The 17,491-nt window shown below is 34.3% G+C and overlaps 1 protein-coding gene across 1 annotated transcript in view; it reads right to left on the bottom strand.

Annotated features, from left to right (window-relative positions):
• The window catches only part of LRP1B (LDL receptor related protein 1B), a 1,911,502-nt gene that overhangs the window by 1,446,367 nt on the left and 447,644 nt on the right, over nucleotides 1-17,491 (bottom strand). The window lies entirely within an intron of this gene.

The raw sequence follows: 17,491 nt of genomic DNA, 5'->3' as shown, positions 1-17,491 counted from the left end.
TTGTTTTTGGTCAAAGGTTCTGCCTTTCAGAATAGCAGACCCTGGAGGCAGGGCAGTTGATGGACCTACTGATAATGGATATAAGGGCATACACACACATTTTTAAAAACTGTTAAAAAAATTAATGCAAGTAATAAAAGGTGCAACTTATGGACTACCATTCAGACATTTCAAACAGTTCTCCCACTGACAGTTAAAATTTTCTATGCTGCTTCTGTTAACGCCTTCTCACTATAGTCTTAACGACTATCGGTTATAGCTTGTATCGTGTCACCTCAAAATTCAGGTGTTGAAGCCCTGAGTCCCAGTACCTCTGAATGTGGCTGCAATAAGAGAGTCTCTAAAGAGACGATTGAGTTAAAAATGAAGTTTAAAGATGGGTCCTAATTCCATCTCACTGGTGTCCTCATAAGAGGAGGACGTTTGGACGTACACAGAGCTGTGAGGGGTGCAGTGCACAGAGGGAAGACCATGTGGGAGCACGGGGGAGGCAGCTGCCTACAGGCCAATAGGAGAGCCTGCTGACTCCTTGACTGTGGACTTTCAGCCTCCAGACTTGTGAGAAAATAAATTTCTGTTCTTTAAACCACCCAGTCTGTGGTATTTTGTTATGTCAGCATTAGCAAGCTAATATAGAATCCTATCAACACATAACCTTTAAGAACTGTTAAAAAGTAACTCCTTTGGTGAGTGTTCTCTGGGTCAGACTGTTCTCATCCCAGCTAAGGTTCTGATTAAAAGCTGGTAGAACTGCATTTTGTGGAGATACCAGGAAAGTACTAATGACTCCTTGAAGTACCTACTGGATCCCGAGAGTGGAGTTTCTTTTTTTGGTTTAGGGCTTTGCTGCTTGGATGGAAAAAATGTATTGAGATTGCTTAGTAAGACATGAATGGGCACATCAGGTTATCACACTCGCTTCTCAGAGTGGATTAATGGAGCAAGGACTGAAGGGAAGATGTGAAAAGCAATGTAGCCATCATGGGATGCAGACTTAAGAGGCCCAGCAGGACAGGAGAAAGGTGGGGGCTGAAGGCTAGAAGGCACCTTTGGCACCTTGAGAGTTTCCAATAAGATCAGCATTGCTTTTGCACAAATAACAACTCCCAAAGTCAAACTGAATGCTTTTCTTACACTACTATCACAATCCTCTTTGACCAACTAGGTATCTTCCTATTCTTTACTCCTCTCAAAATAAGTCAGTTTTTTTCTAAATGCCCCTTCTACATTGTCATTAAATATAATTAGGGGGATGGATGCTGATTATTGATTGGGAAAAACTAGAAGGGACAAGTCAGTCAGAAAACTCTAAACATCTTTATCTCTTTTAACAAAGCACCTTCAATGATTAAAACACAGTGAGCAGCTACCCCATGTTCATCAGAGTAAATTATAGAATTATAGGTTGCTTCTGAGCATGGAGGTGTGAAATATTACAGAATCAGTGTTCGTTCCCCTCAATAGCATCATCTGTTGTTTTAGCTTTAAGGGTTAAACTAATTTAGCTCTGAAACAGCCAGACCAAGAGCCATTATGAACACTGCAAAAAGATCTGTATCATAGAGTAAGTACTTATGCTTTCTAGAATAAAGCCTAACTGGGAATTATTTAAAATCACAGATTCAGATATAAAAGGAACAATAAAATACAGTGAAAAGGTTTCCTGCTCAGGATTATGACCACAAATATAGTTTACAGAGGCTGTAGTATTTATCTGAAAGTCACCTTTGAATAAGACTACAAACATGACATCTTGAAATTCATTAATTTGAGAGCTTAGCAAAGGTAAGACTGACTTGATCTAATGATTGCTTTCATTTATTCTGTATCAATAATCAGCAAAGTTGGGAAAAATCATTTTATCCATTATATCGATTTTTATGTTATTAAGTTTCCTGTTGCATAAGTTCCAGGAATAACCTGGGAAAATAGAGTTTACACCACATTTATGTCTAGCTGACTGTCGGCCAGGATGATTGGGAAATTATCCTTAACCTTTCATCCCTCCTCTTCAGGACAACTACATTGTTAATTACTCAAATTTTATCATCTCTTATGTATTCTGTGATTTAATTTCAACATTAAGCCTAATGACAAAATGTACTTGAAACCTTTCTGTACCCCAATGTCCAAGGGAGGTCCCTGGTACCACCTCTGTATGGTGCACCAACTCCGCTATAGCTGATGTGACAAGTGGCATACATCTGATCCTAGCAAACCAGCCCCATTCTAAGGAACACAGGAATCAGAATCAGGAGAGGTTAAGTAGCTTAACCAAACCAATACTGAATTGTGCTACTTAGTTTAACAAATGTACAGAAACAAAAAATAATAGCAGCCTGCAGAGTAAGATGGATGAAGCAGAATTATGGAGAAAAGCAGAGGAGATAGCAGGTAGACAGAGAGCGAGTGAGAGAGAGCAGGAAAGAGAGAGCAGGACCCAGAGAGAGAAGGTAGCTCCTAGGCTCCTGTTCCAGGTTTTGGGCTTTCTACAAACATATCTGTTCTTCCTTGAGTTTCCTGCAATGCCCCTAAAGCTTTTTCCCATCCAGATACCCAGGGACATACTGTTCAGTTCACCTTTCCTCCATTTAAAACATGCTCCATTTACAACTACAGATGGCCTAATGTGACTTCAAGCCAACTTTCCTGTCTCAAGGACCTTTACATTCTAAATGTAGATATCTTTCTCTCTCACTCACTTACACACACATACACACTACACACATGTTTGGAACTATGGGAAAAATGGTCTCTAATTAGCTCCTTTTGAATTCATATAACATAAAGTTGCTTATTCTACCCACATAAAAAGTTAGGACTGCCAAATTTGAAAGCCAAATGTTATTTATTTTCAATTTATTATAATTAATGTGAAAAGCAACTTTTTCTATTTGGGAACATTAATTTTCAATTTGATACCAAACAGAACTCAGAAAACTTGCGAACAGGAAATTTAAGATTCTTGGGAATCATGTAGGTCAGTTACTATCCTAAATAGCAGTATTTTCATTTAATAAAATGTTATTTTAAAAAGGCCATCAACCCAGTTGCTACTAACATAATGTATAATTGTACCAAATATAGATGTTATCTTCAGCACAAAGAACTGGCTATATTATCCCGAGCAAGCCCCCATTAGCCTCCCTTATAGCTCATTCTTCTCATTTATAAAATGGGAATAATGTGATGTAATAAAGATTAAAAGAGATAATGTATATAAATCATGGAACAGGGTTCTTTGCTTACAGTAGTCAGTAATTATTACACATCCTTAAATTATTACAGCAAGTACATTAGATATTACCCTAATTCCATTTGCACATACAGAAATAAGTCTTCCTTTTAACATTCTTTAAAAATATGTTTTAATATTTTTAAAGTCTTTCTAAGCATCAAATAAGAGAAGTGATGACTTCTAAAAAGAGGTTGACTTGAATCCAGCTTTTGATTCTCAATCTTCTTGAGGTCCAAAGCCAGTTTGCAAAATAGCCAAACTGTTCTTAAGTTTGTGTATATTTTAAAATATAGTTTTAACTCAGTGGCAAAACTATTAATGAAATAAACATACATTTTATTCAATGAACACTTCCTTAAATACTTTTCCAAAGTGCATTTGAGGAAATGGTAGAGCTAATGTGCAGGCAATGAGCATAATATAGCATAATAAATGCTGTATCTGTTAAACAGCAATGTTAATGCCAGACCAGGTTCAAATTCAATAAAACTCCACTCTAATGTAGAAAGCCTTTTGTGAGCAGTTATTAGTTAGAATGAATTCTTTTATTACCCTAGCAAATTGCCAAATTGCTGGAATAAAACCACCCAAATAACATTTAAATTGAATAGAATGAGATGTCACAATATAAAAACAGAATAAAAAAGAATGTATTTCAAGCACACATTCATATTCTTATGACTCATTGGCTGAAAGTACTTTTAGTGATTAATTACAAATGGTAAATATTATTTTATTCCATGTTTGAAGGTCAAGCAGTTATCAATAATTGATCCTTCTCAGTCATATGCCATCTTTTCCCAGCTTAGCTTCATAAGCTATAGAGACCTGATACGCAGAAAAGCATGGTGCCGAGACCTTATTCAATAATGGTGATTTCCTATCTGACTTGCTGTCTTTAGCACTGCGCAGTGAGATTTGTCAATGGAGCGCTAGAGCCTACCTATTTCCAGTCATTCCCTTAAGCTTATGCCAGTGTCTTTCCTTCCTTCTTGGTTTGCAAGCATCAACGAAAAGTTTATGGAATTACCAAAGATTAAAGTTAGAAGAAAGGGAGGTAAAATTTAGATGAAAAGTGTGGTTTGAGAATGTGAATAATTACAGTAGGTATGTGATCTTTGTTTTATGGATCTAAATTTAGCTCATTATATGAGGAAGCACTAAATAAAATAACATGTGAGAAATTGTTCTTAATAGGCTCTTTTGGATGAAAAGAGGAAAGGATGGATTAATGAATGTTATTGCTGATGACCACTACTACTCAACAGGCAATGTTTAATAAGTGATGCCACAGTGACAAATGTGGGTGTTTTGATTTTTTTTGTTTGTTTTAATTAAGCTTCCGAGAGAGAAGCTACATCAAGATTATTCATTTTGAGTATTTTTTTAGGTTTTAAAAGTTCAGATTAAAAAGTAAAATGGCTTTTCATTTGCTAATCTCTCCTCTTTTCTGATCTGAATGTATTTACTTGTTGGTACTTTATTCGAACAAACTTCCAAGTTTCACCTTCAGGCTTCATGCAAGCTGCTGCTGTAGGTAGAGCCTTCTAGAAGCCATTAAGCAGGAATCAGAGATGGAGCAGGGGACAGAGAGAAATACTTTTGGACAAGTAAACTGGGTCAGGTCCCAAAGCACCCAGAATATTAGCAAAGGGTGAAATGAACATTTGCCTTTCCAGATTAGAGTTTAATACTGGAAATCTGTAGAATAAATGTGATGGGTTCAGATGTATAAGGAGAGGCTTAGTAAGGGTTTCATTTGTTTTGGCTTTGTTTTGACTTAGAGGAGCAGCTAGAAACCTCAAGAAGCTTGAAAAAGAACTAATTCAAACTAACCAGAACATTTTGATAATGACTTTTGTTTTACACTGATTTTTTTTTTTTTTTTTTTTTTGTCAGGCGTTCTCTAATTCTTCAGTGAGATCAATGGCACTGGGTTAGCGTGACCCGTGTTTGTTTCTGGAATCGCACTCTCTTTGTAACTGTGACCCAAGTGGGTAAGTAGATCATTTCAGAGATATTCTTGTTTGATTCACAATGAACACCAAAGTTAGCCATCGCTATGCTTTTTTTATTTATAAGAAAACAGCCTACCTGGGAGTAGTACAACAAAGAACTAGGTTTTGTTTCAAAGAGTGTAGTGGCTAAAATAGTTTACCAAAAATGTGGAAAGTTTACTCTGTGTGCAGGGCTGCAGAGCTAGCTGGGGACTGTTTGATAATCAGAGTTAAGGAACTTGAATTCAAGTAGATCTCAGCAGCTCGCCTCTGGGGATGGGGATCTGGGTTAGAATGATACCGGATCCCTCAACCACACTTCTTTGAGGTAGGACCAGAATAGTAAAAGAAATTCACAAGGTTCTCTATTACCTTGCAAAAACGAACTAACAATTTTTAACACTTCTAAGATCATTCTTTCACCTGAGAACAGTGTTTCTGCATTCAGCACAGAGCTATAAAGGGGCTTAGAAGCACTCCTTAAAATGTTCCACAGCCTCAACAGCAAAATTGTAGTGTTTCAGTCCTGTAATTTGGAGAACAGGTATTTTTTAATGCCTTAGCAAGTTTTATATTTTATTTCACTTTTGAGAGTCATGGATGCTAGTGTTTTAATGAAAATTTCTTTTGCAAAAGCAACAATATGTATGCCTTTTTTTTTTCCCAGGAAAATGACTCTTGTTTTAGTGCTAGAACTCCAATATGAATGTGATGCTTAGTGAGAAATACATCATTTAAAGTAATGAAGGAGAATTTCAGGACAGATCAGGAGGAAAATAACTATTTCAGCAACAAACATTTAAGTTGCAATTTAAGGTGATCAGCTAACAGGAACTTGCTTGAAAGGGAAGCTACTGTTCTGCATATGTTTTTGTTATTTGCAAAAGCTAAAAAATCACCTCAAACAGAGCAGTTTTGGTGGCTCACAATCTTTCTATAGCATGCTGTGCCTCCGTTTTGTTCAGTGACTAAAAGCAATAACGTTTCGATTCCAGACTAATATGTCTAACTCCGCAATTGATTGTAAGCCACTTTATGAGACAGTCTGAAATCCTTCCTGTGTCAACTAGTCTTGATGAGCTCCTTAGCAAAATAAATTAGCAATTTTTAAGCTTTTTTTTCTTCCTACTTTCCTACTGCCAACACTTTCTACATAAATCCTTTGTATTTTCTCCCCCAGCAGGATTCACAAGTGGGGTTGCAATTCAGAGTTGCTTGTGTTTAATTTGGGTTTTGATGGTTAGGTGCTCATGCAGTTCTCAGCAATATCTTCCCATTTGTACTTGCTTGACCTGATTTGATTTCATTTTTATTTTCTTAAAGCTCAGAGGTATGATATAAATGTCCATAAAAGTTCCAGCCAGCACTAACCTCAAAAGACCTTCTCTATCTTAATAGCCCAGAAAACAATTTTCTCTCAGCAACTAATTTGTAATTATTAACTACATATTAATATTATTATTCTGGACTGAGACAGTACTTTTATAATCTGAGTTGTTGAAAAAGTCAAATGCTATGGGATGGGTAATTTTAGTGTACTTGAGTGATCACTGTTATGTCAAATACTGCTCTTTATGGCTGAAATACATTTTTCCTCTAGAGCATTTCAAGTTGATCACTGGTACTGAATTGACTGATCTGGTGGCAGAGCTCATGTGTTTGAGAAAATATCAGGTGCTATACCAGTGGCAGCGTGATCTCATGCCACCTTGGTTTGCCAATATAACTCGATGTATCTTAAATGGAAACAGCAGGTAAAGCTGATTCAATCTAGGGCTGCTCTTCTGAGACTGCTGATAAAGGAGTAGGTAGGTGCTAAATGTCACCTTGGTTTATAAAAGACTGAGGACAGCTGCTTCCTCTAAAAGAGATGCAGATCAACACATTTGTCCCAGGTCATGGGACAGATATTAAGTTCAATTAACTTTTAGCATATTTGTAATTTGTACACTATTAATTCTGAGCAAAGAATTAGAGTCTCTTGCTAATATTGAAAATGATGATTTAAATTTTAAAACAAGGTTGTAAGGAAAGGATACAATCATAACTTAGGCAAAAAAAAGAGTGACACAATTGATCTTGCTCTTTCTATTGGACATAGGGGGTCAAGCAATTTTTACCCTCTTTGGACAGCCATTCAAGTGTAGCTGAGAGTAAAGAGATGGGGAAAAAAAAGAAAGTAGAAGAGTATATGCTGATATTGTTACCCCTGTCAGGGCTATGCATAGAAAATGGACACTGTGGCCAAGGCTTAAATATTGAAAAGGAGTTAGTCTAATGAGCAGAGATTGTGAGTCACAAGTCCAGTTATGCATTTTTGGGGGAGGGGCAGATGGTCAGAAGGAAAAGGGACACTGCACACCACTGGAGCTTTTCAGGGTGAAGGGAGAAGCTAAGCACCACTAAGTAAATTTGCAAATTGTGAAGAGCCAGTTTTCTTTCCTCTTCCTCCCTGGACTTCAGGCTGATTAGCATACTTTTTGTGCCTTATCTAACTGTTCTTTCTACTTGCCTGATTACCTTTGGTGATAGCTTAACTAATGTTTCTCAGGCGCAGGACCATTATCCAGTGTGTGGTATTAAGTATACATTCAGAAGAAGAAAGCTTTCCTCACTAAGTCAAACTCCTCTTATAAAGTCCCCTTGGCCTGAGTCTCAGATTCCTCTAGGAATGCTCCTGCACACCTCTAACACTTCTAACATTTGTGAAGATTTTATTTGTGCCTGTAGGAAGTCAATGACATTTATTGAAACATTTTCTTCAACCTCATGGTATGGGGTGAGACTTAGAATCAAAAACACAGAGTTATGGGTAAAGAATGCTCAAAATGTCATGACCTGTGTTATATCTATTGTTATATGGTGTGACAGGGCCAAAAATAAGAAGAAAGAGTTCCTTAGATATTCAAAACATTAGTCTGGGTACAACTTACTTTTTAGCAGAGCAGAGGAACAGAAGAGTGGACAACAAGAATTGGAATACTTCACATCCTATTTCTGGAAAAAGGAAAATCAACAATTTGCCTACCTTCTTTAGAAAGAATCTGGGTGGGGGGTTACAGCTCCAAGAGGTCAATATTGTCAATGACTAAAGAATAAATATTTCTATTATATTAAAAATTCTAAAAATAAGTACTGGGTATTTGCCTGGGGTTCTATGGAAATTAAAGCAAAGCTAGTGGAAAGGAAGTTCAAAATTGAGTTTAATAAAAAATATGAACTTTCCTTTTTCTAAGATTTTCTAAATAAACCTTACTGAACTTTATCTCAGACAGACTTTACAATTATCTTTAATATTAAGCCTAGTGATACAGGGGTATACAAACACAATTGGAAGAGTTTACAAGTTTTAAAGTGGGTTTAAGAGCAGTACTTTCAACAGTTGAGTAAAATTAACCCAAACTCATTGTTTTCACTGTTTCTTGGCATATTATTCAATAACGCTTCAATTTTAGTTTTAGTTTTATTTTCTTGAAAGTTCATCTAGCCTTACCAGTTATTCTTCATGTCAAAAGAGAGACAGAATTGCAATGCAATAGGAAATGAGGTGGGTCAGTAAACATGTAATAGGGGTCCAGCTCAGCAACTAGATAATTTTAAGGTCTTAGTCACTGTTTCTGTGGCCTCACTGCATTCATTCATTAAAGGTGAGATAGGGACAGTATCAATGTTTCAAGCATTTGTCAACATATGCTTAATGGCATAAGACTCAGTGAATTTGAAAGGGAAGAGAAAGGAAAGTACAATGCCAAAAAGATAATGAATAAATAAAAGACAAATTCTTTGATATTATCACATAAAATTTGCATTCATCCCCACAATATGTTTGTGTATAAAAATAATGTCTTGCATTGCTTCTATAAAAAAGAGATACAATGTGACTCTCATGATTTTTTCAATGCTGAACAGATAAATTTTAGAAAATTGTGCTGGATGAAAAACAGATATTACCAAAGATTAGGGGCAATGTTTAGATAAATTCTCTACTCTGCTTTACATTACAGTTTTCCTAGAACCTCTGTTTACATAAATATATGGATACATGTAGCAACAGTGCATTTTAAAAAATTGCTTTGTAGCCTAAGTCATTGAGGGGGGATGACTTGAATACAGGAAAGAAATGTATGGTATAGCATTTTCAAAACTACTGCTGCTGGCAATTTTAGGAAGTAGTTTCTTAGTGAACAGTAAGGCTGTATTTGTTATATAGTGGACATGAAATATCTCTAATTGACCATCTTGTATCCTTCACTACTGCTTTTATTGAGTATTTCATCCAAAGATGCTTTTTCAATATGGAGAGATGGCTAATTACATTCTTATTTTAACATCATTACTAATCCTAATGATATAAATGCCTCATTTCATATGACTTATAATATCCATGACCTCTTCACCCAGCTCTCAAGCTTCATTTCCACTGCTGTCTTTTCATTGTCACAATTTTGGCTTCAAGTTGTTGATTTAGTTGTGGTTGGCTTGACAAAATATTTACTAAATGAGCCAGTTTTTATCAGGAGCTATAAATTTGTTGATTCAGGTTACAAATACATATATTCCTCCCTTCTCCCATACGGAAAGTAATAAATCAATCCAGAGTTGGAAGACTATTTCCCAGTACATTTCTCTTGCTTGGTAATGCATATCTGTGAACTTACAATTTTAATTATCACATTAAGATCCCTGAAAGATCAAGTAGATGCTCCTTTGGCACATTCTCTCTATGATGTGCTGGTTTAAGCATTCAAGGTATAAGCTGGCTACCATGCCCAGAATTTTCCTTCTGATAGAATTGTACCTCTTTATAAGCAAGGTTACACTATTTTCCTTTAGTTCACACCATGGGTCACAACAAACAAATGAACCCACTTGCTTTTTTTATTCAACTCATCTTGAGTTAAATCATTAACTTCTACACATCATCATTCCAAGAGAAAAATGAGATTTACCTCTGACCTCATTTGATCATTCGGGTAGAACTTTGAAGTGCATTAACATGAATTTTTTGATTGTGTTGTTTGAAAAGAACTTGTTGTTTTTTCAGTTTTGCTAAACCTTTTGTTTTTTTTTTTTTTTTCATTCCAAACCTATCATTTGTGTATACGGCATCGGGCTGCACCCAATATTTACCTCTTCTACTTCACAAACGAAGACCTTGCTGAAATGGACTATAAATGAATCTTAAAGTAATATGTTCCCAATGATGTTTATTTACCAAAAATAATTTTCCTTGGGCTTTTATTACAAAATTTTCATGATTGATTTTTAAAACATGCCAAAATAATCATTTAATGTCATTCATTATTGCTCTTATGTATTCTTCTTAAGTATCGAAGTACTCTTAACTTTAGACAGAATGTTGCTACTTTGTATTAATTACTAATAATGGTTGAGTTAGTGCTATTGGGTTCCTAACTGTCAGACATTTTGTAAAAAGCGCCTGGAACAAGACCAAATTAGTTATTCCTTTAAGATATTAGTTTTTCTGCACTTCAATATGCCGCATATTTTCATTGATTTCTAGCTAATTTATAAAAATTGTTTTTAATTTGGATCAATGTATGTCACTTAAAAGCATTTTCCCATTTCCATAACATAAAATTTAGAGATAGTTCCTTAAAATACAGAATACTTTAGTATTTTTCTAAGGTCATAGAACCTTGTTTTTTCAGGAAGAGTAACTAGGTAAAACCATACATTTGTTCAAAATAAATTACCTGACAAAACTATGACGAAAAGACTGAACTGATCTGAGGTTACTAACTTTTCTTGATGCAAACAAAATTGCAAAAAATTCACTGATTCATTGCAAAATACTCCACCCCTGTAATATGTGTATGGACATCTGCTGAATCAACCACATCTTCCATCCAGACCACTAAGACAATAACAATATCCTTTGTAACAGATAAAACAATGTAAAAATCTTATTAAACAAAACTTAATAACCCCCTACACACTTTCCTCTCCCTTTGATCTCAAGTTAACTTTTTGACTTTCCCCATACTCATAAAAATATATGAATATACGTTATACATACACATGTACAGAAGAATTGTCCTTTAGTGTTTTTTGGTATTATTACCCAATTTGTTTTGTATCATGGATGTATTCCTCCAGAAAATAGATGTGGATCTAATATCTTTAATAGCTCTATAATAGCCATCATGTGGATTACTATGTTTATCCAGTCTTCTATTGATAAATATTTTGATGGTTTACATGTTTTTGTCAGGATAAGCAGTATTATAATATAAACTTGGTACTTGTATTCTTGCCTACTTGCCATTATTATTTTAGTTCATAGTCTTGTGATGACTAATGAGACTGATAGCATCTTTTTAATAGGTTTATTGGCTGTTTTTAATGTGATCTATGAATTTAATTTCTTCTTTTAATTATTGGGTTATTTGTATCTTTTTAAAAATCATTCTATGGTATTTTAATAAACATTAGTTAAAAGAAAAGAAAAATCAGAGTTTTCTCAGACTCAAATGTTGCACAGATGCATATTTTCTAACTTTTTAAATATCACTGGGATATCTATAAAGATGAATAAGTAACATATTTGGCATCAGATATAAAAAGTGTCCCAACCAAATGAAGTACTTACTTATAAGCAGAGACTGAAGAGAAAAGGCAGACTAAATAGAGTTTGGGATAACTACATGTTTCTTTTTTTTATATGAAGGGTAGTCTCGACATTTTAATTTTAAAGCTCTTCTTAGTAGTAGTATTTAAATGGCTTACAGAAAGATATATTGACAAAAATTGATATTATTCTTTAATTCTTCTGTAGCAGAAACATTTTTTTCCCCTATAACTGTATTTCCTGACTTAGTGTCTCTCCTCAAATTATCACCTCCAGGCCTTTCCAGAATATGTCCTAAAATATAAATGAACACTAGAAGCAAAATATATATATATATATATATATATATATATACACACATACACACACATATTCTCACAATTCACCAAAAATGTCAACAGTAATCAGGCCAAGTCACACAGTAAGCTTATCTTATCTTACTTTACAATGCTTCCAGTTATGGTCAATCCTCATGTTTCCCAGAAGGGCAAAATGAAAGAAATAGTCAAATGATTACTGGAAAGACTCAGTATTGATAGGACCTTACCAGATAAGAAAGGAAAAAACAAATCTTTATCTTCATGACTTAATCATATTTTGGAAACTGACCTAAATATGTTTCATGAGAAGATGTTTTATGAAATTTGATAGCGCATATCTTAGTCTTTTTCCTTAAATAACTCACAAATGCAAACTAGCAGAGAACAAACTGCATATGAGTATTCACTTGCCTTAAAATCTGTGATAAGTTCACCTCTTTAATTTGAAATCTATTATGTTCTAATTAAATTACTTTTGGAAGCTTTGATTTGGTATAATTCCTCACATCATACAGTCAGGGTAAAAGTGGGCAAGCTAAAATTTATGAAATGAAGTTTTAGGTATGAAAGGGATGTGTAACTTAAGACCAAAGGTCAGAATAAAGGAAATAATTCTTTCATAATGCATTATTCCTTCAACATTTATCTAGTGCCTGCTCTGTGCCAAATAACACCAAACCCAATTATAATAATACATATAATGTCTAAAAATGACAGGTGTTTTATGTCAAGTTAATTTGAAGAAAATTTATACCTAAACCTGTAAAACTGAAAATCTAAGGCTGATATTCTTTGTTCTAGTGGCTGTGGAAAAGATTGACTATTCAGGGTTTGTTTGTTTTTTAACCCAAACCTTATATCAAATGTATTAATCTGGAGGAAATGAAAACACTGGGTGATATTTAATTCTTAAACCCATAGGAAAAATAATAAAACTAAAGAAGAAATAAATAAAAATAAGATAGGAGAGAAAGGATGAGGAGCAGTGAGGTGGAAAGAAAATTTCTGGTTGGGAAATAGTCATAGTGTTCAGGCTATTAAATGGCACCGATGTAGTTGACCTTTTCTTCTAACCATTTTTTTGTTAAGAAAGACTTTCTTCTTAAGTACCCAGAAAGTAAGGACATGAAAAGAATGGCAGGGGAAATAGGGAGATGTTAATGATTGCCATGGGCTAAATGAAAATAAGCATTAAAATTAAGCTCTCCTTTTCTTAAGGAGTTAAAAGCTGAAGTAGAAGAAAAGATGAGGGGATTTTGACATCTGGTATAGTGTCAAGGTTACAGTGTCTGAGGTAACAAAGTATCTTTCAACTTAGGTTAAGAAATTAGTGTGAGTTAGTTAGAACCTGAGGTAGGAGAATGTTTAGATACGAAACAATGGATAAAGCTTAAGAACTTAAGAGTTAATGAGAAATTTAAGGTAGACACCTATATTCAGTAAGTCTTAGTATTTGACCTATAAATATGGTTCTGTTAATGAGATTTGGTAAAACTAGGAATAGAGCAGTTGCTTTAATAAAAAGAATGTGTTTTAAAGTACATATATGTAGGCAAGAAATTATGTTAAAGTATTATTAATGGTTTCCTTAACGGGAATACCACTCTTGGTGGAAAAGTATTCACATTTTAGACAAAAGAGCAAAAATGTAGGTAGTTCAAAGAATCATAACATTGAAAAATCAAATTTATATGTTTATAATCAAAGTCATTTGGTCCAAATAGAGCATTCTTTCCTGGATTTTTGTTTCATTTAACTTATTAAATGGTGCTAGGGTGCGGAGAAGGACAATAAAAATGCTAAAAAGAAGGAAAGATTTCAGTTTAAATTATTTTGTCTTATATTCATCAGAGTAATATCCTAAATCTATAAAAAAACAGAACAAAATAAAATCTGCTTTTGTATCTTTTGTTTTAAAAAGTGCCCTTCTTTTAAATAAAAATTAAATTAAGGTATATAAACTATTAACTTTAAGCTACTTATATTTCTTGATAAGATAGGTGGATAAATCCACAACTGTAGAAACTGTCTGCAGCCTGTTTGCCTCCCCTAACCCCCGAACCTTTTATGTCTCCTGGTCGTTGGTTTTAGAAAATTTAGTTTAAGAGCAACATAATTTTGAAGGAAACTTCACACTGATATCACAAAATTCATTCCTAAGTTAAATTTATATAATTGGGAATTCTCAAACATTCTGAGTTGCCTTCTTACTTTCATTAGTACACATAGTTGAGAGTCAGCATTGCTGGTAAAAAGAATTCGAAATGTTGCAGAAACCGCGGGAACTTCTAACAAGGAGTCGGGACACGGAGACGTTTGATGAGAAGCAGTTTATCAGTGCCAGAGCTGGCTCGGTGGATTCCTATCCAAAGGCTGAGCCCCGAGCACAGCCGAGCCATGCTTCTTATACATTTACTAAAATGGTAAAGGAGAGTCAGCCCCCAGGAATGTTGCAATGGGTGATGTTAGTGTACTATAGGTTCAGCCAGAATGCTAGTTATGTTTTAACCTATTTCAGTAAAGGGTATCCGGATACTCTACTGTAAACCTATGGGCATACATGACTATGATCAACAAACTGTTCCATATCACTGTGTCCTGCTTGGGGGGTACATTATTACATTGCTTCAAACTCAAGCACCCTGGTATTCCTTTGTGTTCCTAAAGCCTTAAAGAAACATCCCTTTTCTTGGCTTTGCTTCCTACCACAAAATCACATGACATTCCACCTTACAACCTTTTGTCCATGGGGTTGAACTTTTTTTTTTACAAACTACCTATCAGTGTTTCAAAAATAACTTAGCTTCTTCAAACTTATGGAGAAATCATGTGACTTGCTATGTCACATCAATGATTATCTAAGTAGTAATTGATTCAGTATGAAATGCTGACTGATTAAAAGGTTATTAGAGATCAGAATGGTAGATATTTCAGAAGTGTCATTAATCAAGAGGAAATGTTGATTAAAATTAAAATGTGGTTACTAATTAAATTTGGAAGAAGTAATAAAGAATTTTGAATTTTATTAACCAGAACTGAGATTCTGCAATTTGGTAAAGAGGATTAAAAAAAAATTAGTCTTTGAATACAGATAAGAATATAAATAGTGTTTTTGGTTGGAATGATACAGCAAATGATTCAAAATGAGTTTTCTCTTTGAAATAGTGACGTGACTTCTGAGGGTTTAGTCTACAGACAAATTTGATGAAGCAAAAAGAATTTAGGGTTTGGCATCTGCCTACCTGGTTTTGAATGCTAATTATCTCTAGGTATTTAGCATTGATCAATTTGTAAAATAAAATCTAGTTGTTTTTAATCTGTAAAATGATTTCTCATCAATAATAAGAGGTAATAATTCCTATTTTACCAATTGAGAAGGTATGTAAATTAGGGACTATGTATGTAAAATGCCTAGCACATAATAGATATCCAATAACAATTACTACTCCTTTGAATATTGGCTATGATTTACCATTATAAAATAAATATTAGAAAATATAAACTTATCTAAAATAAGTATGGCTTTTGTACAGTAAAACATTAGTCATTTAATATCATGTAGAAAAATACTTGAATGACATGGAAATATATTCATGATATATTTAGGTGATGGTAAAAAAAATATATATTGTATGATCCCCTTATTACTTTAAAATATAAACATATAATTGGAAAGGTATGAACTAAAAATATTAATTGTGATTACCTATGGGTAAGAAATGATTTATTTAAAATTTTTCCTTATGCCAATTTTTCCAAATTATACTTTATATGTGTTACTTTTGCAACAATACATAATAGTGCTATTTCTTAAAATGTCAAGTTTCCTATAATATTCACTCTGGGGAGCATGGTTAATTTGGAAATACTGTCCATTATCTTTTGAAGTTAGAGTGAATTGGGGTAATGCGTGAGGCCAAATATCATAATCCATTTCAAACATCATTAGAAGATCAAGCCTGGAAATTACTCCTCAGTAACATCAATCCTCAGTATATTAAGTAATACATGTTATGAAAGAAAAAATCTGTAACTATCTAGAGGATATTGGAATCAAAAATAAAGTAGTACAGCTAATGGAGAATAAATCCAACCAGTCAAATTTAATAGATTTTTCCCCCAAAGTAATAACAGAATTAGTGGATCACAAACACATAGTTAAACAAAGCATGTGAAGAAGTTCGTTTATAGAACTGATTCACATTTGAAGTGAATGCAGTTCTCTGACTGAAAAATTAAAGATGGAAAATAATAATACACCAAAAACTTTTGAGGATGAGAAGTCATTTAGTAGGACTAGTGTGTACTGTAAATGGTCTGATTTTACATCTGTACTTGTGATCTAGAGTTGAGTAATAAGTAGTACATTTATGAAAAGCACATTTTATATTAATTTGAAAAGTCTTCCAACCTACATTCAGGGAAAAAGTGACCCTTGCAAAGCCATGAATATACACAGAGAATTAAATGGGCTAAAATGTGTTATTTTGATGAGGAAGAAAAGAAATCACGAGGAAAAATATAATAGTTGGCAGTAGACAAGTACCTTAATAACTACACCTGCACAGACCACCAGCTCTCAGACTGGTCCTATGAAGTGGTTTTTATTCTCTCCATTTGACAGATAAGTAACATGAGGAACAGAGTGGTTAAATAATGGGCCCACAGTCATACAGAGGCAGAGACAAAACCTGGTCTACCTACAATGTATCAAATATCTATAGCCCTATGCACTGCTCTGCAGTAATTGGATACAGGTTGCAGTATGAATCCCCAGCCAACCTGTCCACCACCTTTCTACTTTTCTAGTACAACCAACCAGCTATATAGATCGAGACAACATGCTTTAAGGACACTGACATTAATGTGGGTTCCAGTCTTGGTAATCCCATCTGCAAGATGTGTGATCTTGGTCAAACCTTAATTAAAACATAGCCTCAATTTCCATGTCCCTGACATAAAGGGAATGGAAGCATCTCCACTGTCTTCCCATGTCTAATACATGATTCTCATCTCAAAACCATTGTTTTATATATATATGTAAGCAACTTTAAAAATGTGTTATATGACTCCTAGGGAAGGATTATAAGAGATAAAGAAGGTCTGAATTTAATTTGACAAGAGACTTTGATGGGGGTCAGACAAAAGAGGTGCTGTCCATAGAGACTCATCGCCATGTACAAAATCTACCAAGTTGTCACAGGAAGAGGGCTTGAAGGGGAGGAGCACTGCACTTTTTCTTTTCCTCATGAGCCTTTTTCTGTTTTGAAACTTCTACTCTATGATTATCCCTGGAAAACAGTACTTTGAGCGCTATCATAAGGGGGAAAAGCCCATGTTCTAG

Source organism: Manis pentadactyla, chromosome 8, assembly GCF_030020395.1.
Source record: "Manis pentadactyla isolate mManPen7 chromosome 8, mManPen7.hap1, whole genome shotgun sequence".
NCBI classification, from domain to species: domain Eukaryota; kingdom Metazoa; phylum Chordata; class Mammalia; order Pholidota; family Manidae; genus Manis; species Manis pentadactyla.
The sequence above is the reverse complement of the archived record's forward strand: the minus strand, read 5'-3'. Positions and strand labels throughout refer to the sequence as shown.